At 41.1% G+C, this 14,534-nt stretch overlaps 1 protein-coding gene across 1 annotated transcript in view; it reads right to left on the bottom strand.

Annotated features, from left to right (window-relative positions):
- hs3st1l1 (heparan sulfate (glucosamine) 3-O-sulfotransferase 1-like1) overlaps window positions 1-14,237 on the bottom strand; it is a 55,710-nt gene extending 41,473 nt beyond the window's left edge. The window contains exon 1 of the mRNA XM_074675843.1: window positions 13,786-14,237. The gene's annotated coding sequence lies outside the window, so the exon portion shown is untranslated. The remainder of the gene's footprint in view (window positions 1-13,785) is intronic.
- Between the last annotated feature and the right edge of the window lie 297 nt (window positions 14,238-14,534).

Raw genomic sequence — 14,534 nt, forward strand, 5'->3', positions numbered from 1 at the left:
TGTCTATTAAAGATTGATTTTTGTGTTTATGACAGTGGTTCTCAAACTTTTTATACAGCAGTCCTCCTTCAAAACATTTTTCCGCAAGTCCTCCTTTTACCTCTGAAAGTTATTTCAGGCTGATGATGTACTCCAATGCTCTAATTTTCTAAACAACACATTAGTAGCTCTTCATAATGAGCGCTGTCTATATGCAACTATTGGTGAATTTCCCTCTGAAGCAAAAGCAAAAATAATGTGGAGAGCTGCAGCTCGTTGACCTGAACCACATTAAATATGGGCTTTAAAGGGCTCTGGTTTTGTCCAGCAGTTTTGTGCGTACACAGATGCTACAGTTCTCACCTCGGTCATGATGACCTTTCACAACAGGTCATACCTGTCTCTCTGCTCTCTTTAGTTCCTGCCTCTTTGTCTGATGTCTTTTCATTACTGGCAAAAACACCCGAAAATAACTTACATGAAAAAAGAACAGTAGGGATGTCCTGATTGGGACTGGCGCCTGATATGGCTATTTTATGAAGACTGGATAGTATCAGATTTCCTTGATCATGACCAGGATCAATTCAGTTTTCACGTGTTTTCAGCACCGTCACACTTTACGGCTGCTGTAAATCAAGCCATGTTGCAAACATGTAGGGATGAGCACCAAATTACATACTTTTATCGGTACTGACCGAATTCTGTCAAAAGTACCAGGTACCAATTCAGGTAAAATCAAAAGGTACCATGTTTAGGTACCTAAATGCATCCTTGTGACAATGAGAAAGTGGAAGAGTAGGCGGTTTTCCATGCTGGACATAAACACAGCATTGCAAGATTAGAGGTTGAAGAATAAATATGTTAAGTTGAAAAAAATATATAGTTATTATTAAACAAATTGATATCTTTTTAACACATTAACACAAAAAAGCACAGAAAATTGGTACTGTTGAGTACCGGTACCAATTGCCATGTATCGGGCATCAGTACTGTATCATTTTAAATGTGAAAGGTACCCATCCCTACAAACATGTCCGCTGTGTGGGACTACTTCTCTTTGGAAAGCAATGATAGTAAAACAGCATCTTGAAACATTTGTAAAGTGAGTGTTCCTCAAGGAGGTACCAACAGGGCTCACTTAAATACAACAAAGATGATTCATCATCTACAATGGGATCACCCGACAGAGTACAGGATGTATCAGAGAAAGGTATTGGTATTGGCAGAGCATATCATTAAAAACTGGATCGGAAGTCAAAAACCTGTGTTGGGTCATCCCTGATAAACATGTCTGTCCTCTGTCCAGATACTGATGGACTTCATGGCCTTCATGGATTCTTCTTCCTATCTTTATTTTACAGCAATGTTTCAATCATCAACATACTTTGCTGAATCTCATTGATCATCACTTACTGAAAAATGCGTCATTTTAAGCAAATGTGTCCTGGATAATAAATTGATGTTTTACGCTTAACTGTTGTGCATGTCACAATAAATGCCCACTAATGTATTTTGACTGTTTAAGTATTAAAAAAATAAAAACAAAATAAAAGATGTTGTTCACCAAACAAATGTTCACTCATTATCTGAGTTTAGAATAGGATTTAATCCCTTGATGCCTGTTGTTGTGAATTTGTGACATACCCTGTCAAGTCTCAATGCACCCGAGCTGACTTTTGTATCCCACTAATGCCCATTGATTCATATTCTATACATACCAAGGATGGTATCCCAATATGTTGGTTAGAGAGTAATATTATTATACCAAAATAAATATCATATCACTTATTTATAACTGTTATGTGCTTGAATTAAATCTATAATCTTTACTCAATTTAGCATCTGTAAGAAAGCAAATATGCACAAAAACAACTTGTTTTATATTACTGTAAATTAATTCAGGCAGGAAGGGGTTAAAATCACTGTGAGAGTTTTGAACTGATTTTGTAAATGTGTCATTCTCGTACTGTTTCTTTCTGACCTACAAGTACAACTTCAATTTTTGCCATCAAGAGTGATTATTCCAACATCCTGAGTTCAAGTGACTTTGTTCATGTTTGATTTTCCATTTAATGTGATATACACCACTCACCTTAAGTGCTTGCTTGTTACAACTCGGTGAAGCTTTGAAGAAAGAGCTACAAGAGCAAGAGAAAGTATTTTTTTCCTCAAATAACTTCATTAATACACATGTTTTGGTATCCATGACCAGAGCAACACCAGAGCAAAATATGACACCCAAATCATAATGAGTAATGTTTGACGGATGCACCTGGGCTGTCATTTAATGGACAACAATAAATCAAAGTCTTCTGAAAATATTTTTTTTATTAATCTATTTATTTTGGGGGCTTTTATGCTTTTAATCAGAGAGGAGAGGACATAGGATAAAGCAGGAAACAGAGCAAGAGTGGGGAGTGACATGTAGGAAAGAGACCACAGGCTGGTTTAGGGAATTCCCGGGAACCTCGGCCTGCGAGGGGGAACCTCATGGAACATGGCCTAGGCCATGAGGCCATCTGTGCTCCAGTCTGCAAATAATTCTATGTATCTACAAATCAACCCATGACCTCAACACTTTGCATCCGGCAAAAAAATGTCCAAAATATCTCATTTCAACAATTTCCTTTCTTCCACTCTGGTTTGTGTTGTGATCAAACACATACATAGAAAATCATCTTGGAGTTATTTACACAAATGGTAGAAACGGCCCAATCTCACAATGATAAAGAATCCTTTAATAAAGTCTCGGATCCAGCCAGTGATCCGGATCGCCTCCAAAATTTAAGCACTTGTTCCTTATCCCATTTTGAGCATTTCCTAAAAATGTCATCAAAATCTGTTTGTTAGTTTTTGAGTTATGTTGTTCACAGACAAACAGACAAACTCTCCCAACATAACCTCCTTGGCGGAGGTAAAGATCTGAATTCCAGTCATTTGTGTCCATTACAAATGCACGCTCCGGCAACAGCCTCGGCTCATGGAAGATGCAGCTCCTAACCCCAGATGACAGTAACTTTGCCTTCCAAAGGGGTACCAATAATCAACAGGAAATGACAGTTCCTCAGAGAGACTTCATGACGCTACATGTGACTGATGTATCTGAAATTCTTAAAACAACCTCTGCACCTCTTTGCCTGATTAAGCAAAGATTTTTCTCATTTGTGAAGACACTGATCACTTCTGACCGAAAGTCATTTTCACACATCATTATTACAGTGTGTGTTCTTTGCTTTGAAATTAATTGTTCAACTTTGACCACCCTGACTTTTAGCATACATGCAACACTTCACATCAGCTCTGTGCCCGAAGCCAAAGGGTGAGAAAATCTTGGGAAGCGAAAAAGAATATTTCAAAGTTCAATTTCAGGTTTCAGGGAAAAAAAAGAAAGTATTCGCTTTTCAGATGAGAAAAAAAGAGAGAGAGAGGTGTTTGTCTGGGCTTTCTCCTCTCTGCAAACCAAGATGAACAGTTTCATTCAGCACCACGGACAGCTCCCTGCCCAGCCTGGAAATGTGGCTGCTGAGCGCCCTGTCGCCGAGCATGACGGAGGCATCATTAACATGAGGTGGACGGCTTTCTCTGGGGACTACTCTGTGCCTGTCCTTCATCCATGTGTGGGAGTCCTTGTTAACCATGTATCCAGAGTTAACAGTAGGTTCCATTTCTTTTTACAGAGAACGATCGTTCAGACCTTTCCTTAATAACATTTTCTACCTGTAAACGTATACTGAGAGCACAAAAAAAAGAATAAAGGTTTGGATCTGAAGGACACTGTTTCTTTTTCTTCTCCTCACTTGAAAATCAAAGCACAGATTGTTTCTGTGCTGACTTTGTAAAGTTTGACCTTCCAGCAATAAACCTAAAATCAATGTCTTCAGAGATCACACTTCTCTATTTAGACATACACTGATCTTTGTCTTCAGAACAAATGTCAAATATTGCTTCTGGTGGCGGAAAGAGCACGAGCCAAAAGGAGCTACCAATGCTTGACATTTTCTTCGCATGAGTATTCATCCTCTTTCAAAATAACTCATGATGATGTGCACAGCTAAGAGAGCACAGACTACAGGGTGAACAAGGTGAGGTGAATTAATACTGCCCTGAAAGCAGTTTTTCTTCTATGTGACTGACACACACTTGATCCAGCAGGTAATGCGACTTCTTAAACATTCAGAATGCTCATAAATCTCCCTCGAAATGATTCCCCTTCTTATCCCTGGTAATCTAAATATCTGCACCTTGCAGGAAAAAAGGCATCTTCCCAGAAAATCATTTCATTAAAATGGTTTTTAAATATTCTACTCTGCTTCTCAGAAGAGGAACATGTTTCAGTGATAATTTTATACATCACTATCTGTTACTTATCCGTCTGCTGCCCCACACAACCGCACACACACACCCACACAAGATAAACTGATACATATGGCAGAGCAGAGGCATCTGAATCAAAACAAATCTTGCTCCACGCGATGGGGTCGTGATCCCTCCTGAAACAGCAGATACCATCAACCTGACAAATATGACAAGACACGGGTGTGAAAGCAAAGAAAACAGAATGTGTAACACACACTGTGAGCATCATGGCTGGCATGTGTCTGCTCATCTGAGGCAGCAGAGAACAAAGGTAATGAATAAATAACTCAGCCAGTCATCAAGTGGAATGATAAATCTACTTCATAACGCTTGGCCACATTGGTGGCGTCAGGCTTTCGTGAACCTCTTGATGAAAAAGTTGCCCATGAAATCTTTTCGCTAGCAGGTGTCAGTGCCCTCCGCCGCCTCCTCCTCCTCCTTCGCCCCGCTCCCTACCCCGGCCTGTTTATCTCAGAATGGCAGCAAATGAAGCAGGAAAAAGCCTGTTGTCTTGTTCTGTCATCAGATCCTGTGCTTTTAATGAGGCTTTCCCAAGGCTGAGTTCAAACGCGGGGGCTTTTGATGACAAACACACAGCTCGCTACACAGCTTCAACGCTGCTCTTTAAAGCCACTGGAAACACGAATGCACTACAGCCTGGTAACTATGTGTCAGAGGTTCTTACATGGATAAAAATACACGTATCAAAAGTACACCAAAACTCAAAATACATCAATGAAGTGTCTTTAAACTTAACCGACGGTGGGTTTAAAGGTACAGTGCACAGACATGTGAATAATGAGTACAATCTAGTGGTCAGATCATACTTTGACACACTTCTTTCCTCATCCCTCCTTTCAGTGAGACGATGATAACCCTTAAAAACAAACAGCTCTTGTAAAGCATGGTTTTTACTTCATTTATCCCACTTTTACAATTTATTTAAAACTTATGTTTCACACAAAAACGACTCGCTTCTTGTGCTTTAAGCTGTCATGTCTTGCTGTTGTGTTTCCTGCATGTAAAGCACTTTGGTCAAGTGCTGTTGTTTTGCTCGATAAATAAATTTGTAGCCACTCACTTAACATGAAAAAGTGTACAGTAAGATGGCAGCTGTGTAGAAGGTGATGTGCTTCTTGGGTACATTTCATACCCGGCTCTATGACTAATGATTTAGTTGTGTTGTGTACTAGGTTCTGATTGGTCAAAAACCTTGGCAAGTGTTATTAACTGTGATTAACATGAGCATCAGAACACACAAGACCTGTCAAATCAATCCAAAAGCATTGTTTCTGTTAGCATGCTAACTTAACAGGCCAAACTAAGTGCATATGTTCTGATAAAATCTTGTCCAGTAGTCTCAGTGATGGCAGCAGAGCAGGTGAACAAAGAAACTTGAAGTGTGAGCAGCGGTGATGATAGCAGCAGTGTTTACAGTTTTGACATGTTTATTTTTTAAGATGTGTCACACACACAGAAAAAAGAAGGAGAGCTGGATGAGGCCAAAAGTAAACATTTATAGGTCATGTCCACAGGTAGCCGGGTATTTGGGAAACCTCATATCTTTATAAGTTTACGCCTCATCCACACAAAACAGCAGCTTTACGTCACTAAAAATGAGGTTTTCTGAAAACTCTGGCCAAAGTGAAAATTTTTGAAAACTCTGGTTTCAAAGGAAGATCAGACCCTACCTGACACAACAGGCCACGCAGCTTCTGGTACAGGCCCTTGTGATTTCACACATCAACTACTGCCACTCCCTCCTGTCAGGCCTCTCTGCGTGTCCGTTTAAACCTCTGCAGATTACCCAGAATGCAGCAGCATATCAGGTCTTTAACCAGCCCCAAACAGCACACGTCACCCAGCTGTTAATCTCTCTTCACTGGCTTCCAGTAGCAGCTCAAATCAAATTCAAAGCTCTTCTTCTGGCTTACAAAACAATGAAAAGAACGGCTCCTGCCTACCTAGGGTCCCTCATCCAGGTCTACACTCCTTCTCGCCCACTACGCTCTGCTTGTGAAAGACGCCTGCTGCTCCCAGCCCAGCGCAGCTCCAAATCTCTAGCCAGACTCTTCTCCTCTATTGTGCCCAAATGGTGGAATGAATTACCTAACCCTATACAATCCACAGAGTCCCTTTCTACTTCAGAAGTCAGAAAACTCATCTGTTCTGGGAACACTTAAACACCTAATCTGACGCTTCTCCTCTTTGTCCTCAGGGGTAGAATGAGTCAGAAGGTCTCAGACTCAGCTCATAGTGAATTTTCAGCACTAACTACTGAATGTTGTTGCAGCAATTAATTGTGGTTAGTTGGCTAGATTTTTCTATAAATAAATACATAAATAAATACAAAAAAAAAGAAAAAAAATCCACTCAATGGCAGCACCTGCAGTCAAATAACTGTTGTCGCACTAACTAGGTTTTTCCTTCTGTCTAAATTTTTGCTTGTGTTGTACGCTGCTTTGGACAGCGTACAACACAGCGTCTGTGAAATGAAACTGAAGAACTGTAAACAGTTTTTTTCAGAGGGTGCATTTTTGAAGCATTTATCTACATTTAGCTACATTTGATACTGTCTTAGAATTACATCTGGTTCTTTGCGGGCAACCATTATGCTGATGTGGCTCTCAGTGAAAATAAGTTCATGCTATATTCCATTTTGACTAAGTAGAAACTAAGCCTCTGGATTCTCAGCACTGTACCTACCTAAATCACAAACTGTGTTGGTCAGGGATGGAGCCATCACCCTTTGGTGTAGCTGCCATATTAAAAAGTGCTACTTCTACTAACTCACTGAATCATGAAACCAGCAGAACAGTTGAGTTAAGACCTTGCTGATGAGCAAGCAGCTACAACATCCCCACCTGTCAGACAAATCTGTCACGCCCTCGATGACAGATACAGGAGCTGTTAGCTTTAATAAAATCCTAATGGATGAGTGATATTAAAAAGTTAAACCTGTGTGCAATTATTGCATACAAAGAAAGTATAGGTCAGAAGACAAAACCTTTTTTAGCCAGGCTGTAAACATAGAGACTACATAAAGAGATAGTTCCTTTTTTCTTCAGACATAAAAACTTGTGTTTTGCAAAAACATCTCAATCGGTGGTTTAACTACATTTTCAAAAAGCTAACAACTGTTTAGCATCTGTTGTGTTGCATTAAAAAAGTGCTTCAGCAAAGTATCTGAAAAAACTTGATCCAAATAAAACAAACTATCCCTTTAACACCGGGCCTACTGTGGATCTCAAGTGATCACTTAGGAAACTGAACTTTTTTTGCACTTTGGCACCAGGGTCATCATTTAGCACCAGAGGCTGACACTCAGATGTTTATGTAGTGGTAACTCTACGATCCATCCATAGAAATACACAAAAGCTTTCAACTTTTCACACTCTGAGTTATCAGTGGATAGAGTAAATTGGACCACAGGAGTGTTGTCCATGGTTATATTTTTTGGCTGTGGAAGTTTAGTGCAGGACAGGAATGATCCACAGCCAGTCCAGAGTGTTTGGTTCAGTAATAAAAAGGCATGAACTAACACAACAGAGTCCTCATTCAGCATTTGTTTCTTCTCAGGAGTAATATTGCATGTGTTCTCTAATTAAGAGCTAAGAAATGTAAAAGCATAGCATTTTGCATCTTACCCTTAAGTGACCAGTCGGCATGAATATTTTAACGTGAGAGCTTCTCTTTCCTCCGACTGACACTCTTCAGGGCTGAGTTAACTTACTGATATGACGCTCCAGTCTTGTGTGAAACCAGGCAGATATCACTCAAAGTGAGCTCAATCAGGTTTTCATTAACTAAATTTGAACTCTTTTCTTTTGGTTCCTCTGATTTTTGGGGAGCTTAATGAGCCTCTCCACTTTGATATCATACATGAATTTTTACTGTTCCAAGCCAAAACGCCTGAGGCTTTATTACCATGCCGTTGGTGCACATGGCGAGTAACAAGCCCTGAGATACAGCACATGGACCACAGTGGCTCTTTACACCCTGGATCGCTGCTTGCTGCACACTCATGAATTATGGAATTCGGCACAAATATGCAAATCTGGGCATTAGCCTAGTTCTGCCCCGGTACTGTAACTTACAGTGACTTATCTATTATGCATGAACCAAGGATTGGAGTGAAGAGGTCCTGGCAGGCGGCTTCACGGCCCTCTCTCTGTTGCTCACTTTCACATCATGAAAGAGAATGAATAGCAGGGGAGGTAACTGCAAAAAGCAGGCTCTTTCTGCCTCTCCCCATCACCAAACACTTGGGAGAATTAGAGCTTGCTTCCACGCTCAATTGCCAAGCTACTTAAAATAACAATGGCTTCCACAGGATTTAGAAGCCTGGAAGATACGTAGGGGAATAAGCATAAAGTTGTTGCTAATCCTCTAATATTCCCCCCATAAGGCTGATATGAAATGTTAGCCTGATCGGGAATCAGTCCACAACGGAGGCAGACAGAGGATTCAGCCAACTCAACCGACTCACACAAATAGTCGCCTCTGTATAACATTACCATCACAATGCTGCATGAGTGATTGTACTTGGGTGACTTAATCATTTTGGTGCAAATCTCCACAATCATGGCACCAGCAGGACTGAGGCTCCGCTGTTTTAAAATCAAACACGTGTTCAGTTCAGCATAATGAACGAGTCCCGCAGCTCCGAGACGAACAGAGCGATCATTAACTCACATCAAAGTCAATCATCAGGCTCATGACAGCTGACAGCTTCTATTTAGCGGGGTGCTCAGGAAATTATGTTACCTGGTCCTACTGAGCCCAGTCACTATGGTAACAAGGAGAAACTGCTCCTGCACAGTGTCCCACAAGCAGCAGGCCAGCATGTTTCCAACAAAGGAATATTCACTGAAGTCCAGCTGAAGTTTTAATTCTCCTCCCTGTTGGGTAAGTAAATGAGAACTTTGATGATGCAGAACAGTTTTCAAAAAGGAGGGGATCGTTTTGGTGATAATTGTGGCGGAAGTGAACACCCTGTCTTCACTGTGCAGCAGCAATATTACTGCTGAAGATACTTCAATGATTAGGTGGATCGATCACTGTGAAGCACAATTCTTATCAAAAAAGCGAAGGTACAGATGTCACTTTCAAAGGGGTGTACGCCAAACAAACATTTTATCTTACAAGAAGAGGAATAAGAGTTGTAGATGTCTCTGCAGAACTACATTTATTAGTTTTACTGCTCTCTGGATTGTTGGGCTCTAGGTCAAAACAAGTTTATTTCTCCTTTCAGACAGGCTCACATACCAGAGGAAATGTATACTGTACAGCTGCATAGCAGTAAAGACATATATCACGTCATGGCATCCTGCATCAGTGAGGACTTAACTTTGTATTTTTCTGCCAAGTACAAATTCACAGGCTAACTCTCTTTTTCCTACTTAACTTGATGAAATTAGCCAAAATTCCCAAGTTGGTTTTCTGTCACATTTTTTTATCAAGCTAACAGATATAAGCTGCTCCCCCTTCCAATGGGCAACATCCAGTTTAGGTAAATTAAGCCTATGTGGAAGTGCTAAAAGTTGCTGTTCATCTGCTCAAGGCTGCAGAAAGACCAGAAACCACATACACACCAAGCCAAAAAGAAAACAGACTTTTACAGCATTAAAAAACGTATTCACAGCCTGGTTTAAAAAACAGCTTGGGTCTGAATCACTAATGTCACTGTACAGGTGGTGAATTTTTTTCTAACTCTGCGGTTTAGAAGATATTAGGATTGTGTTATTGTCCAATCAGAGACACAGCTCAGCTCACGTGACTGTCGGGAGCCCTAAAGCTGTTTAGAAGAAGTTCAAAGCTGCTGCCATATCAAATGTAGCAGCGTCCGCAGGTCAGCTTGATTTTACTGTTTCAGGAACAGACAAGTGAAGCCGCGGAGACGTCAATATTAATATACAGTCTATGAGCCCCACACTTGGTGCTGTGTAAATCTAACACTTACTTCACCCTTGTTAAGGAATTGATATAAGGTTTCTACAACTGATAAGCAACATTCAGAGCACTGGATTAGTCATGTGGTTAAAATGTGCCTACTCACACTTTCTCACTCCGCAGCTTTCTTGGCCTCCAATTAGAAAATAAAAATACGAGTGTAAACTTGGATGCAAGAAATGAGTTAGTGGGGTTACTTTTTTTATGTATCTTTTTTTGGATGCTAGAATATCACATTTTGGGTTTGCATCATGGCTTGGCTTTAAAAATACCCTGATTTGGGGTCCCCTCATGCGGGGCTCACAACAGTCAATCAACTTGACCAAGACCTGATTCCCCCTTTCATGAGTAAGTCAAGTTTGAAGTTTTGTAAGGTTCTACACATTATATCCTCAAACTTTCCTGAAATCCAAGATTTTAAAAGGGACAGGTCTGTTTTTCAAGTGCAAATGTAGTTGTCAGTTGTAAGAGTATAGTCAGCTCAGCCTTTTCTGAAAGTGGCCTGAGAACCAGATCAAAAGCTACAGATGGGACCAACTCCTTTACAAAATTCAGCTACTTTTCTCAAACTTCATCCAAAGCACTGGTTTAGGTGTGAGAGTAAGCTCTATTTGGAGACTGGCCAGCACCTCTGTGCATCATGTTTCCCTAAACTGCGAAACACTTTGCACAGTGTCTAATTGAGAGAGTCAGGGCTCTGTGAAAGACGTCTAGCACATTCACATGTGAAGAGCTGTTTTAGTTATATCATTGCTCTCCTCACGCTTTAGGAATAAAACCGTCAAACCCATAATTAATGTCACATTCAGGTTCTCGAAAGTATGAAATTTCTGAGTGTGAGCCAGCTGTCACATGACTTACAGACACAGGTTAAGAGATGTCAGTCAGTTCTGACAGACTCTCATCTCCTGGATAGCATTCCTGTGTTTTTTGACTTGTTTTTGAATTGAGAAGTTGTCTGCCCAGTTGGACTCAAGACTAACATATTACAAACAAAGAAGTCTAGCTTGCTTATTTTCATATCCATAACAGACTTATTCTGACTTATTCTCAATTATGCTGAAGCTGGCAACCAGAGCGTTGTAGTAGTTTTTACTTTTTTCATTTACACTTACTATATTGCAACAATGAAACTACAGTAAAAACATTTTTTATACCTGTTATATATTAGATTACTCTATTTCTGCCACACAATCCCAGGCAAACAACGAGGATACTGTTTAAGCTAATTGTTCATGGGGTAGAGTTTTCAGTTAAGACGGACATTAATGCACAAATTCAAGCCTTAAGATTGCATCGAGTATAACGAGCTCTTCCTCTTTCACACAAGCTCTTTTATCTCCCAAGAGAGAGCGCCAACCAACAGCAACCAACCCTGGAAAAGGGAAAATGAAAAACTCTGGAATTCATTTGCATTTTTAACAAATATCCCTGTGTGCCTGGGCTAATAGTTTTCCTTTTATTCAACAAACATAACCTCATCAAATATTTATCTGTTTCTCTTGTTATTTTCGATTGCTTTGATTAGGAAAACTGGAGGAAAAGACGGCGCTTTTTTGTTTTGTTCTTCTCTTTTGCCCCCTCCTCTTTGTTCTGCTGCAGCCAACACCATCAAACAAAGATCATAGCAGGAAACTGTTGATGAGAAACATTTTTCCTCCCTGTTTCCCCACTCTTCCTTTCTACTCTCACGGCATGAAACTCTCCAGGTATGATGCAGAAACATCATCTGGTCTTACATGTCTGCCCGCTCATACATCAACGAGGCACCATGAGTTTTCTTTGGGGGGATTTGGAGATCATGACGCCTGCCGGCACAACCCAGAGACACATAAATACTCACTGTCAGGAAAATCCCTCACTCCGTCATGTTTGCTGTCTCCTGTTTCAGTTCACCTTTGCTCGGACTTTTGTTTTATGAACAAATAAGAGCAAAAAGAGGATTCATCCCAGTTTAAATACGGATAAACAGGAGCCCCATTCATGTTGGTTAGTCGGGTATGAAAATAACGAGGACGACCCTCTCTTTCATATCCACCTTTAACCCCTCACTGTTCATCTCTCTCCCACTTCTCTGCCAATTTCATCTCACTCTACAGCAAAAGCCTTTCACTCCGCAGCCACTTTGATAACAAGGGTATTCTTGAGCTTTCTGCCTCTAAAATCCACAATAAATATTTCAAAAGTGGATTTTTCAAGTTGTATTTAAAAACTGGACTATAGACAAAAAGCGTGTTCATATAGTGCAGTATCACGATGTGGGATGAAGAGCTGAATCTGAGTAAAAACTGGCTGTAACTCAAATGTTTTTTTTTCTTTCTACTTCTCTTTATGTTTCACCCAACACCTGGATTTGCAACACATCCTTCCTGAATCAGACATACATCTAAAACCTTCACCACTCACTTATTTGCACTATTTCACCTGAGGGAAGCTGACGGATAGCTTCAACTTCATCTGACTGCTTCAAAATAATGTGAAGGAATGTCTTTTATACCCAGACCTTCATCCAACAGGTAAAAACACCTTCATGCTGAGTGGGTAAAACCTGAGAAGTCAGTTTGGCAGTGCTTTTATTGTGAAAGTCAAACTGTGAAAATATGAAATTAAGATTTATTTAGCTGCGGGAATATGGTTAAAAGCAGCTCTCAGGCTAATGAAGACCAGGATGATCACTTTGAACACATTCAGAAGCTGCTGTTAAAAGCAGAGTTGTTCATTTAAATTTAACCAGAGAACTTGTTCCAGTCAAACACAGCTTATACCTCAGAGAAAACCTGCAGCCAGGAGACTCACCGGCTCACGTAAGCCAACACCCACACGCCCATAATTAAAGGTGAACTGCACAGCCTGAGGCGATTTGCATCCTGTGACGTTGATCCTCTACTGCTGGAATTTCAGTAGGTAGCCTGATAGCAGATACAGGAGGAGAGGTGATGCTTATATCATGGCTACAACAAGGCAGGAGTTACCACTGGCTGCACATGTCTGCCCTTTGACAGGAGAGACCTCTCAGTCTCCAGCACAGAGTACAACTTCTGTGAGAGGATCAATGTCCTCCACACAAACTAAAAACATTAAGCAGAACTTTTAATCTATTAAAGAGTGATTGTGGAGCTGATTCTAAAGGCACAGCCCGTAAGATCTGGAGAGGGATGACCTCCTGGGAGCTTATAAAGCTAATTTACTGGATGTAGCATTTTAATTAGTCTAATCAATACTCTATTACAGATAATTTAAACGTGAACTACTGAGGAAAGCAGAGGCATTTATTTCACACGATTCAGTGGGTCAAAGCATCAGAGATCCCGCTTGCATCAAGCCGATCTTCTTCATTCAATGCAGATCAATAATTGATAAATTGATCCCCCTTGATTTCAAAAGCATTAAAAATCCCACCGAGAGAGGCATGAACACATGTGTGAGCTGTAAGAGCCCCAGACAGAGGGGATGTATCTCACACACACTAAGTGGAATCTACAGAGAAAATCGTGTTACCTCGCGCGTGGGTTGGGTGAGGGTCTCCGCGCGCCTCTCGGGTTCGGCTTGATCTCAGGAGCGGAGGTTGATGATGATGTTAATGATGATGGTGCTGAACCACGGAGCGCACTTTTGCGCACTGCTGGTCCACACAGGAGAAAAGCGTCCGTCTCTCCTCTCGGCCACTCTCATCACTGGTTCATCTGAAAGCAGACACCAGGAGAGGGAGGAGGAAGCGAGTCCGTGTTTATTCAAAGTGGATAACTCGACTCCGTCTCCGGCTCTCGCAGACTGGTCTGTGTGCAGAAACGCGAGTGGAGTTGTGCCCGAGTCGCTGCTTTGCGTAGAGACTGGATGGAGGGAGCGGGGAGGAGCCGTCTGCCGTCAGATGATCAGGGCAAGGTGCTCTGCTCTCTCCTCACAGATGCTGCGCTCCCAGCAGCACGAGAGCTGCGGATCACACCTCGACACAATAACACCGATCTGAGAGGACACAGCTCTTTTCATGTCGTCACTGCTACCTGCAGGCTCATGTAGCGATTTGTGCTCGTGCACAGTGTACCTGTGGTCAGGTGGTCAGTATTATCTCGGCTTAACAAAAGAGTCATTGTGGCAGTCATGAGGGCAGTTTGTGAACGTATACTTCGTACAAAGAGTGTGGTTTATTCTTTGGGAAACGTGTTAAATTATTTAACTTTAAAAGCCCCAAAACAGTCCTGAATTTTCTGTTTCGAATGATACTAGAGGAAATTTTGACATACTGTATA

Source organism: Halichoeres trimaculatus, unplaced genomic scaffold, assembly GCF_033239565.1.
Source record: "Halichoeres trimaculatus isolate MK-OKI-2021-1 unplaced genomic scaffold, fHalTri1.1 fHalTri1_scaffold_8, whole genome shotgun sequence".
Lineage (NCBI taxonomy): Eukaryota > Metazoa > Chordata > Actinopteri > Labriformes > Labridae > Halichoeres > Halichoeres trimaculatus.